The sequence below is a fragment of the Heloderma suspectum genome, chromosome 7 (genome assembly GCF_057233095.1).
Source record: "Heloderma suspectum isolate Gila_16-S chromosome 7, 16-S_ref, whole genome shotgun sequence".
Classification (NCBI taxonomy): Eukaryota; Metazoa; Chordata; class Lepidosauria; order Squamata; family Helodermatidae; genus Heloderma; species Heloderma suspectum.
In genome coordinates, this window is record NC_139464.1 from 116,394,922 (window position 1) to 116,407,216 (window position 12,295).

Sequence of the window (12,295 nt, forward strand, 5' to 3'; positions counted from 1 at the left end):
TTTGCTTTCACATATATGGTGGCCAGAATCCAGGATAAAATTTTATGGCTGAGCCATAAAGTCTTGAAAAATGGAGTTTGTAATGAAAGTGCTGACACAGCCATAATTATTGTAGCATGAACAGTTTTATTATACGCTATATGCAATATCTTTACATACACTGTACATTTTCTGGGTTATAGAAGCATATTTCATTTGAGCAAAAGTAATTCGTTAACAACTGTCGAGAGCTAAATATAAACAGGCCAAGCCAACACCTCTGTACTATCGGGAAATATATAGAGAAAAGTTATAACTGCTTGAAAGGATCTCTACTCTTAAAGCTACAAAGAACCAGCTCCAGTCAATGCAATAAACTGCTCCTTAGCATTTAATTAAAAAGCTCCAAGTTGCTCAGGTCTACTGAAAAACTGAGGCATTGATTCTTTGAGTCAATTTTGCCCTCCTCAGTTAAGCACTTTCTGGGTGTTAAGAAATTATTATTATTATTATTATTATTAATAACATGCCTTTTTCCCAGTACTGGGACACAAGGTGGCTTACAAACATTAAAACATATACAATTAAAACATATGAAAATATACAGAAGTTGAAATACAAATAAACAACAAAACAATTAAAATTACATTAAAAGATTAAACCAGCATTTTAAACCAGCATTTTAGCCCCAATGCTCTAACTAGGGAATAATTTGTCCTTTCAGAATTTATTACAGGGCATTTTTATTCTGTCACGGTGCAAGTACTGCAATGAAATGGTGGTCAGTAATTAGGTGGATTTAATTTGCTTTTAATTAATCTGAAACTAAAAGAAAGAACAGCTAGGCAATTGGAACTGAGGAATTTCAGAGAAGTGCCACTGTAGCTTCTAATTGTCTTCCCTCTGCTTTCTTCTCACCCCTCTCTTGGATCAAAACTCAAGTTTTATTGAAGGTAACATTTTCAATGAAACAGGATTGGGTAGAAGCTAGACCATGACCTACTTAGAGAGCAATCCTATGGCCGCTAGACAGTGTCTAAAGGGCCATAGGATATGCTCATTTCCAGGAAATGACCTTGGAGCCTGTGGTCTGAGGTCAGTTCCTGGAAAACTAACTGCCCCTCTCCTCCACTCTGCCTTGGAGGCATCCCAGAGAAGTCCCATCCTCCGTGTTCGGAAGACGAGCGTGGAGTGACTGAAAAGGGGCGGGTTGGGTGGTGTTCCAGGGCGGGGAGAACAAAACTGGGCATATGCCACATCCTATGTGTCGTACGGCAGCTTCACCTCCCGGTACCCCCCCCCACTTCTAGACAGCTGAAAACAGCTGTCTAGTGAAAAAGAGCAAGGCAGGAGAGACATGGAGGGAATGATTCCCCTGTGCCTCACTGCCTCTCCTGCCTTGCTTTGGATAGGCGGTCGCCTCCGAGGTCAGAGGCAGGCGCCTATCTAATTAGGATTGCTCCCTTAGTGGACCAGTTTTCAATGGACACCTTAATGACTATGGGTTGCTGGGGGAGTTGCAAATTAATGCTGGACAAGATGAACCTTGGTCTGATCCTGCAAGACATTTCCTATGTTCTTAAGCAAGAACATACATATATTCATGATCACTTACGACAGCCAGGTTGTCACACCTTAACTGCAAAGAGATTCTGACAATGCAATCTTGCTTTATTTATTTTGGCATGTCATAAATTTCAGTGGGGTTCCTGCTACCTGGCTGTCTTCAGAAAGTGGTGCAAGAGGGATATACTCTTCCACTCCATGGCTTCTGTTTTTTGACATCCACATGAAAATATTGAGTCATCAGGAGATTTGGAACTCTGCTTGTCTGTTTCACCTGATTCCTGGCAGGCAATGGAAATGCTGAATGGGTGTCTGGGATTAGTTATGGACTGAATGAAGGACAGAAGCTCAAAATAGAGGTACTGTTAGTAGGTGGTTCATCTGACTGGGAGGTGATGTTCAATGTGTTCTGGACAGGGCTGCACTCCCTGTGAAGGATCACGCTGATTGATCCAGTGTGGCTATTGGAGGCCCATATGGCTTCTGTGGGCATGGCATGCCTTTCACCAGCTTTGGCTGATGCACCAGTTCTGTCCCCTTCTGAACAGAGACAGCTTGACCAGTCATCCACACCCCAGTAACCTCTAGATTAGATCACTGAAGTGTGCGATACAAGTGTCTGCCTTTGAAGGCATCTCAGAAATTTCAGTCCATTCAAAACACAGCTGCTAGGACCGACCTAAGGAAAAAATATCTTTGCAATTTTGATTTTGAACCAACTGTCTACAGCTCCACTTCTGAGCATAGTTCAACGTGCTGGCACATACTTGCACAGCTTTATATGACTTGGGAGCACAATGAATGCCTTCTTCTCCACATTCTCGCATGTGTACTGAGGTCATGGTTGGAGGCCCTTCAGGTACACCACCCTTGGAGGGCAGGTGGGCGGCAACCAACTAATTGGCTTTTCCCATTTGGAACTTCCTTTGAGGAATGTTCTCCCCAGAGATCTTGCCTGGCACCTACTTGTATTATTTTAAGCCATGCGAAGACCTTTTTTATTTCCCTGGGCCTTTGAAAATGTCAGCTGAATTGCCTTGACTCTCCCACTGTAATGATTCTATGCTTCTGTTATTTCTATTACTCCTGAAATATATCTGTTTTGTTATTTTTATGCTGTTTAATTGTTTAAATTTTTACAGCTTGTTCGATGCTCTGAGAATAAAAATATGCCAGGTCAGCCCAAAATAAAATCTCCCTCATCCATGATTTGATTGTGGATGAGGGGGGTGAGCTGGTAAGTATTACTGAGACCTGGGTGGGGGAACTGGGAGGGGTCACTCTCTCCCAGCTGTGCCCTCCTGGGTATTCAAGTGCAGCTTCAAGGGTTTCAATAAGATAATGATTTTTTTTTTCCAGGGGATCTTTGCTTCTCCCTACTTTTTTTGTTTCCAATTCTATGAGAAGGTGGATGAGTTGGAATTGTCTCAGAACAAAAAAAAATCCTGTCTCAGTGTTCACAGATTGACTCTTTTCACAATGAAGTTTGAGTGGTTGTTATCCAAGGGTGGCGATTCTAAAAGAACAACTGCTGTCCACAATAATGATGTATGAAAGTCACTTACCTTTTCGACGGGATAATTCATGGTGGGGGGGAGGCACTCCGCACCTCCCCCCGAAATCCTAACCTGGCCGGCTGTGCTCTGCGGAAATTCCATGGATTCTGCTGGGCAGCCTGCAGGGAAAAAAAACAACCGCATATGCAAATGGCGGCGGCTATGGCGGCTGCCATTTGTGTTCCCTTTTTTTCATTGTTTTAGCCTATGTAAATATTTACGTAAGCTATTATGGTGAAAAAAAAGGAATGCAAATAGTGCCCACTATGCTATTTGCATTCCCCTTTCTTTTCGCCGTAATAGCTTACATAAATTTGCATAGGCTAAAACAGTGGGAAAAAAAGGGAATGCAAATGGCGGCTGCCGTAGCCGCCACCATTTGCATACGCGGGGTTTTTTTTTTAGCTTGCCATGATAGGCTACGTAAATACTTACGTAGCCTATCACGGCTATGATCAGGAAGGAAATGGCGGCTGCAGGGCGGCCGCCATTCGCAAGTCAGCATGGACAGCAGCAGGTAAGTGCTCCATTTCGAGCGCCTTTCATGGGGGGGCCGGGGGCTTCGTTCTGCCATGGATTTCGGGGGGCCGAATGCACTGGCATTCGGCCTCACCGAGATCCGTGGCGGAATTCTCTGACATCCCTCAAACAAGAAACTCTAGGGAGTGTCCACCACTCCCTTCAAACATTGCATACCCATGCTACCAAAAAGTGATTTGGTGGTAGTGACAGGCATGTGAGGATGCCACAAAGGACCACAGATACATTTTGGATAAATACCCTAAAATAATACTAGTAGAGGGGATGCATTGCCATTTCAACTCTTTGCCTGGGCCCAAGAGCTGTTACCACATCCTTCCTCATGCTGTTAGAAGACAGCTAAACTTAACTGTTCACAGTAGGTCCAACCAGTTTATCGGACGGCTGTTTTGGAGGTGGATCAAAAGTGGTGCTCAGGGCCTTCTTTATCCTGAAAGGTAAACTGCCAGAAAGGCCTGCTGAGACTCCCACTCCCACTTCCCCACTCCTCTCTTGCCAATAGGTTGACAATTTGTTTGTTTGTTTGTTTATTTATTTATTTATTTGGACTAGCTGAATTTATTTATCTTTACTACCCAATAGCCGAAGCTCTCTGGGCAGTTCACAAAAATTAAAAGCACAAAGTACAACATAAAGCAATATAAAAGATGAAAGCTTAACAACACAATATAAAAGTACAACCAGAATAAAACCTAGTAGCAATGCAGAGATTTAAAATACGGGTTTAAAGCAGCAGAGCTAAAAGACTGGAGTGCTAAATGCTGGGGAAATTCAAAGGTCTTCACCTGGCTCTGAAAGAAGTACAACGTTGGCACCAGGTGAACCTGTCTAGGGAGCTCATTCCATAGCTGGGGTACCACAGCAGAAAAGGCCCTCTTCCTGCTAGCCTCACTTCCTTTGGCAGGGGCTCCCGTAGAAGGACTTTTGAAGATGATTTTAGTGTCTGGCCAGGTACATATGGGAGGAGGCGATCCTTCAGTTAACCTGGCCCCAAGCTGATAATTGGAGCAGAGGGTACTCCTTGAATTTGTCCTTGAGACCTTCCCTAATCGATAACCCTAATCAATAATCTGTCCGACTGGGCAGAGAAAAGCAAATTGAAATTCAAGCTGGGCAACTGTCTGTCATAAATAATCTCTTCTGAATACTGATACACATGCCAATTTCCTTCAGCTGTAGTCTAATTATGTACTGTTTATTCCTGTTTATTGTAAGTCTGTGGTATCGGGGCCTTCTTTGAAAGAAATCAGAGTGGCATACCAGGAAAAATGAAAGAACGTTGTGACAATAAAAACAAATTTCAAAGCAAACAACCCCTACAAAGTGAGATGTGTTTATTTCTTTTGCTTGCTTTTCATTTGCCTTATTTGTCTCGCCTCCATTTTGGCTTTACTAACTGAACAGCAACCAACATTTCACAGAGATTACAGAAGAATCAACTCACCATTGAGTGAATCAACTCACCATTGTTTTTATGGTCTCCTGGATTGAAATCTATTTTGTATGCATGTTCCTGTGAAGAACATTACACAGGACAGAACTGCCCAGCCCCGCTCGCAGGCAGAAGGGCTCCTTTGAACTGCATCTTTCCCAATTGTTACATGCATTCAGACTCCAGAATTATCCAACCAAGTCAGATTACAGTATTTTCTGGAATCCAAGCATTTAGTTATTTCCCAAACTTCCCAGCATTTAATAAGCATTTAATAAGCTTGGAATTAGATTAATAATTATATTTGCTAAAACCAAATACCATAGCATCTAATGTGATTCGCATGACTATAGCTCTAGCAAATAAAGAAGTTGTACAATTTGCATAGGAGGCTGCAGAGATTAAGTAATGCCTATGGTAATTTGTCATTGTTGCCAGCATCTTTGGTCCCAAACTGTCATTTAGTGAAATACATCTTTCTTCCCCTACTGGTTCTTAAAAGTGTGTATGCAGAAAAGGAACATGATACTAAAGTGCTGATAATTGGTGGATTCGCTCAAGAGCTCCAGCTGTAGTTATTGTACCCAGAGGAGTTGCACTGCTAAAACAGGGACAGGGGTAAAAAATAGATTTGCTGTGCTATTACTGTTTTTAATGAAGGTACATTCTAATGGGGATATTCTTCGAAGACATTTCCATTGTTTAATCAGGGTCAAAGTGGGGTGTGGGGTGTGTGTGACTGCTTAATATGGGGATCCCCTCAAATTGTGCATGGATAAGCACATGTGGAATTTTGAGTGTATCATAGGTGCTCTCACAAAATGGCTACCATAGGGGGCTTATCCATTCATAAAAAGCTGACATCGTGGACATAACCAATACAAAAACCACTCTTTTTCCACAAGGCAAACTTGTGAGGCTAATAGAAAAGTAACTTGCCCAAGAATGTAAAACAAGGCAGGCTGGACTCTGAACTTCAAAACACAAAGCCACCTTTCTGAACCGAAATAAAGATGACGTGGAGGGTGACACGCCCTTTTGCACCATGCCAGCTCCCAGGTTTTAAAGAAGTTTTAATTTTAAAAAAGCTTAAGAAATAAAATAAAAATCAGGAAGGGCAGGGAGCCTGGCAGGCATGATGAGAGAGGTCTGCGGGCACACCAATTCGGGATGGTCAAACTCACCCCCATGCGCTGCACACTGGACCCGTGCTGGCCGCCTGACTCTGTTAACCTCGTGCAGCAAGCCATCAAGTGGTCTGCAGACTGAAGTCCAGGAGGCCAAGTGGGGAAGTCCGCTGGACTCCACCCTCTTCCTGGACTCCTGTGACACCCTAACACTGATGCCCATGGGCACGATGTTGGAGACCCCAGGCTTACTTGATCTAAAGCTTGATCCCACAAAACTCCAACTAACTGCAGCAAGACAATAAAGCTTATGCAGAAGAGATGTGCCAATCTCTGATTTCAGTTGTGCCAAGTACAAAAAAAGAAACAGGAAGAGGTAACTAAAACGGACATATGTAACCAAATTCTTATCACTGTTAAAAGCCCTAAACAGTCTACATCAGGGATGGACAAGTTATCAACTTGTGGCTCTCCAGACGTTTTGGTCAATTCCACACCTAAAAAAAAGGATATTGTAGAGCTGGAAAAAGTGCAGAAACGGGCAACTAAAATGATCAAGGGGCTGGAGCATCTCCCCTATGACAGAAGGTTGCAACAGCTGGGATTGTTTAGCTTGGAAAAAGGAGGGTAAGGGGAGAAATGATAGAGGCATACAAAATTATGCATGGTGTGGAGAATGTGGATAGGGAGATGTTTTTCTCCCTCTCTCAAAATACTAGAACCCGGGGTCATCCTGTGAAGCTGATTGGTGGGAGATTCATGACAGATAAAAGGGAGTCCTTCTTCACACAGTGCATAGTTAAACTATGGAATTCGCTACCACAGGATGTAGCGATGGCCACCAATTTGGATGGCTTTAAAAGGGGGTTGGACAAATTCCTGGAGGAAAGGGCTATCCATGGGTACTAGTCCTGATGGCTATGTGATACCTCCAGTACCAGCAACCATGAGCATATGTACACCATCTGCTGGGGAACATGGGTGGGTTTGCTCATGCCCTGCTTGTGAGTTCCTGGTCAACAGCTGTTTGGCCACTGTGTGGACAGAATGCTGGACTAGAAGGACCCTTGGTCTGATCCAGCATGGCTCTTCTTCTGTTCTTCTGTTCTTATCCCTCACCATTGGTTAAGAGGGCTAGGGATGATGGGACTTGTAGGCCAAAACATCTGGAGGGCCACAAGTTGCCCAGCCCTCGTCTACACAAACACCAGATCACAACTCACAAGCCAAAAATATTCCAGATCTGTGCCACTTCAGACTGTGAATGGAGGTGGATCCTATGATTGATTACTCCCAAGTAAGTGTAAATGGGACACTAGCTAGTTCTCTTTCCAAAATGGAAAACAATCAGCATAGGAGTGAGTCCTGTATCTTTTGTGTGTCAATGAAAAGATAATGCCAGAGAAGGTGGGAAAAGAGAGAATTAACTCTGAAACAGAGCCGTAGCATTCGGCAGGATGAGGCAGCTGCTAAGGAAGTGAATGCTAGGGGCGAGAAGACAATAATGACTTCTCTCCGGGCATTTTCCAGAAGTCCCCTGAGCCATTCCCATCCTCCTGAGCTGGTTGCCTGGTGCTGGTAATGCTTGATTGTTGCTGGCCTGGGCAGGCTGTCTTAATGCATCATTGGCAGTAATGTTGGGAAAGGCCTAGGGGTGGACGAAAGTCACTTACCTGTCCTCGAAGGACGTTCGCGGTGGGGGGGAGGCGCTTCGCTGGTCCCCCCACGAAGTTCAGGCCCGGGGGGGAGGCTTCCCGCCTCGGTCCGGCCGAAATTCAGGCCAGGGAGGAGGCTTCCCGCCTCACCCGGCCAAAATTCAGGCCAGGGAGGAGGCTTCCCCCCTCGCCCGGCCGCGAACGCGAAAGTTTAAAAAAAAAAAAAAAACGCCCCCTGATAGGCTACGTGACGATTCACGTAGCCTATCACGGCTAGATCTGCAAAGTCAGCCGTGATAGGCTATGTCAATCGTCACGTAGCCTATCACGGGTGACTTAAAAAAAAAAAAATCGCGTACGCGAATGGCGGCCCCCATAGGGAGCCGCCATTCGCGTTCCTTATTTAGTCGCTGTAGTCTACGTAAATGTTTACGTAGACTACGGCGAAAATATGGGCAACGCAAATAGCGTTGCCCTTATTTTCGCCGTAGTCTACGTAAATCTTTACGTAGACTATAGCAACCAAATAAGGAACGGGAATGGCGTCTCCCTATGGGGGCCGCCATTATCCGTACACACTTTTTTTTTTTTTAAGTCACCCGTGATAGGCTATGTGACGATTGACGTAGCCTATCACGGCTGACTTTGCAAATCTAGCCGTGATAGGCTATGTGAATCGTCACGTAGCCTATCAGGGGGCGGTTTTTTTTTTCTTTCATTGCAATGGCGGCGGCGGCAGCTGGTCGAAAGACTGGCTGCCGCTCCCGCCCCACTCGAACACCCGCCAAACCGCCGGCTGGACCCGCCGCCAGGAGGGACATTCGGCGAAGGTAAGTCCCGTCCTGGGGGGAGTGCGGGGGCGGGGGGGGCGGAAGATTTCTCCCCGAAACTTGTTCGGGGGGCCGAACACGTTGGCGCTCGGCCCCCCGAAGTTTCGGGGAGAAATTCTCCGCCAACCCTAGAAAGGCCCCTGACTGAGCAAACAGGAAGACAGACAGCCCAGGCCATGGACTCCAACAGGAAAGACATGCATGCATGGATTGCTCTGCTCACGTGACACACACTGGAGCTGCTGCTGCATTACTAGGGATGTTGCGGAAGTTGGGGAGGAGACTCCGGTGCCCAGACCTCCACCACCCCTGTTTGGCTACCTGGACAAGCTACTGGGCAGTCTGCGGGCACCCAGAGAACAGTGCATGGCCACCTGACCCTTCATTTCCATCCATTCACACCTGTAACCTTGCATGAGTGGCTGCTTTACAGCAGCCGTTTGTGTAAAAGGCCTTTTACGTAAAAACAACAAGCTGCCATTGTTTTACGCAAATTGGCGTCTCACTGAAGAGTCAAGTGGCTGCACACCAGTCATTGTTGTCTGGGAACCATTTGGGGGTGGGTTAGGGTATTTTTAGAAATACGATGTTTTAATGTAGAATTTTATTGTTTTAAAACTGTTGTATTGTTGTACATCTCCCAGAGTGGCTGGGTGACCAGCCAGATGGGCGATTAAGAAATTTAAGAAATTAATAAATAAATAAACCCATGCGCCGCTCGCTCATTGTCCCCCCGCAGATCACCTGGCAGTTCACCCGTCCAGGGAGCGGAATGGGGCAAGTGAGTGGTGACTGTCTGGCAAGCAGCACATGAGGCAGGGCGGTTCATCCATCCCTATGCATTACAACATTTGTTGGAGTGGGCAGTGGCAAGCACAGGTTAGAGCAGTGAGCAAGCCGTGGCAAATTTTACGCATTTCTTCATCTTTGGGAAATAAAGAACTTCAGATTTTTTAAAAAAACTGAATGTGGGAGAAAGTGATCCTGGCAGATTCACCCATCCCTAGTCCCAGCTGAGCTGATCCAGAAGCTTTGCTGTTCTGTATTCTCCAAAATACAGAAGCTATATCTGGCTTCTGTTGATTTGATGATGCCCTGCTAGTTTTTCCATTGGACTGAATCTCTACTGAATTATGTTGCTGTTTCTTTTTTCCCCTCCTTTGATTTAGCAAATGTTTTAGTAATTTTAATATGGATTCTTAGTTATGATGCTAGCCACCTTGGGGACTCACTGAATTGAAAGGCAGGGCATCATCAAATCACAGGTTTTCACAAATAATACATGTTGCTTTGCGGTTGTTACTGAATCACTTTATTATTGCAAATCTCTTGGATATACTCCAAACTTGCTTTGAGCACTTGGTACAAGCAGAAAAGCAAGCAAGAAAAGTCTTCATAATTTACAGGGATTATCAACTGTAGATGAAATGTGGAGTTGCTGTTCTGGAAGAAAAAAACCATGATGTTAACACATGCTGAAAATTGTAACAACAAAACCCAAACTAGACCGTTTAAAAACTTAATATGAAATAATAAGTTGAACAGCTTAGTTCACAATGCTACAAATTCATATACCAAGTTTGCTGTCCCACATAAAATGATTTGTCTGCTCAGTAATATGCTTTGTTTGGCACGTATTGTTGTTCAGTCCACCATAATTCTAGATGATAAGATCCCAATACTAGTCTTAAAAAGGTAAAGGTGTCCCCAACAAGTCGTGTCCGACTCTAGGGTGCGGTGCTCATCCCTGTTTCTAAGCCGAAGAGCCAGCGCTGTCCGAAGACGCTTCTGTGGTCATGTGGCCGGCATGACTGAACACCGAGGTGCACGGAACGCTGTTACCTTTCCCGCCGAGGCGGTATCTATTTATCGACTTGCAATTTCTTGCTTTCGAACTGCTAGGTTGGCAGGAGCTGGGACTGAAGACGGGAGCTCGCTCCGTCACATGGCACTCGGGTCTCGAACTGCTGACCTGCCGACCTTCCTGTCTGCAGTTCAGCATCTTAACCACTAAGCCACCGCAGCCCCTAATATTAGTCTTAGTAGTATATAAATGAGAAAACAAAATAGTGAATGACTGAGTGTTGTCATCTTTCTCTTTCTCTTGAAGGTGACTGCTTTCCCTGCCCAGCCATTATAGAATTGGCATATATGTAGAATATGGCACTTCAGTGATACCATTTATATGTGTCCTGTGCACAAGGAAAGGACGTTGTCTTGGTTGCTTTGTTTGATACACTTCCAAGTTCAAAATGCATATAAAATTGGTTAAAACCATAGGATGATTATTACTGGTTTTCTGTTAAATGGATATATAGATCACTCATTTGGATTGTACATCATTCAGCCTCTGTAACAGTGATAGGATAGGACAGGAAGCATCAGGTGTTTGGTGATACAAAACTGAGATGAGATTTAGTTATCAGCCATCAAGGTACAATGTTAGATTTCATGCCCCATGTCCCTGCAAATATTTCGGACTGCAATTACCATCAGCTCCAGCTCACCAAATCAAACACAACTGATTAACATGTTAATAGGAGAAAATCAAGTCTGCTGTTTAGGGAGGGTGGAGGCAGTCAAGACTGGTGGCTCTGATGCAGTGGGGCAACTAATCCACTCCAGGTTTCAGTCAGAAGCAGTCTGAACTCTAAAGGAGCTATCGCACCTGGATAGCTCCTTTAGAGTTCTGACTGCTTCTGACTGAAACCCAGAGTGGTTTCACCACCCCATTGATATCAAAGCCACCAGCCTCCTCTGGATGGAGGGCATAATCTCCACTCTATGAGGTCCACTCCATGTTTTCCTTTCCAGTTCTAGCATACTAGAATCTGGACCAGTCCCGCTCAGCTTTTCTTTAGGACTCAAGTTCTTTCTCTACACAAGTAGTCACAAAATATTCTAATTAGCCTCCATTTCAGTATTTGTTTGAGATTAAAGTTCTAATTAAACAATACCGTGCTTAGAGCCTTTTCTGCATTTTCTTGGATTCCTGAAGAATCTTACAGAGGTCTCTTCCCCACTATCGTCCTGGCGTTACAGTGCTTTTCAGGAGCCCATATTACTGGAAACATTGACACAGATCTAGGGATGGCGGAGAATTTCTCCCTGAAACTTCGGGGGGCCAAGTGCCAATGTGTTCGGCCCCCCGAACAAGTTTCGGGGAGAAATTCTCCACACACACCCCGCCCCCCGCCCCCCCCAGGATGGGACTTACCTTTCCTGAATGTCCCTCCCGGCGGCGGTTCGTCGGGTCTTCGTCAGGGGCGGGGACGGCAGCTGATCTTTCGACCGGCTGCCGCCGACGCCATTGCAATAAAAGAAAAAAAAAAAACCCGTGATAGGCTACGTGACAATTAACGTAGCCTATCACGGCTAGATTTGTAAAGTCAGCCGTGATAGGCTACGTAAATCGTCACGTAGCCTATCACGGGTGACTTAAAAAAAAAAAGCGCGTACGGCTAATGGCGGCCCCCATAGGGAGCCGCCATTCACGTTCCTTATTTGGTCACTGTAGTCTACGTAAAGATTACGTAGACTATGGCGAAAATAAGGGCAACACTATTTGCGTTGCCCTTATGTTCGCCGTAGTCTACGTAAAGATTTACGT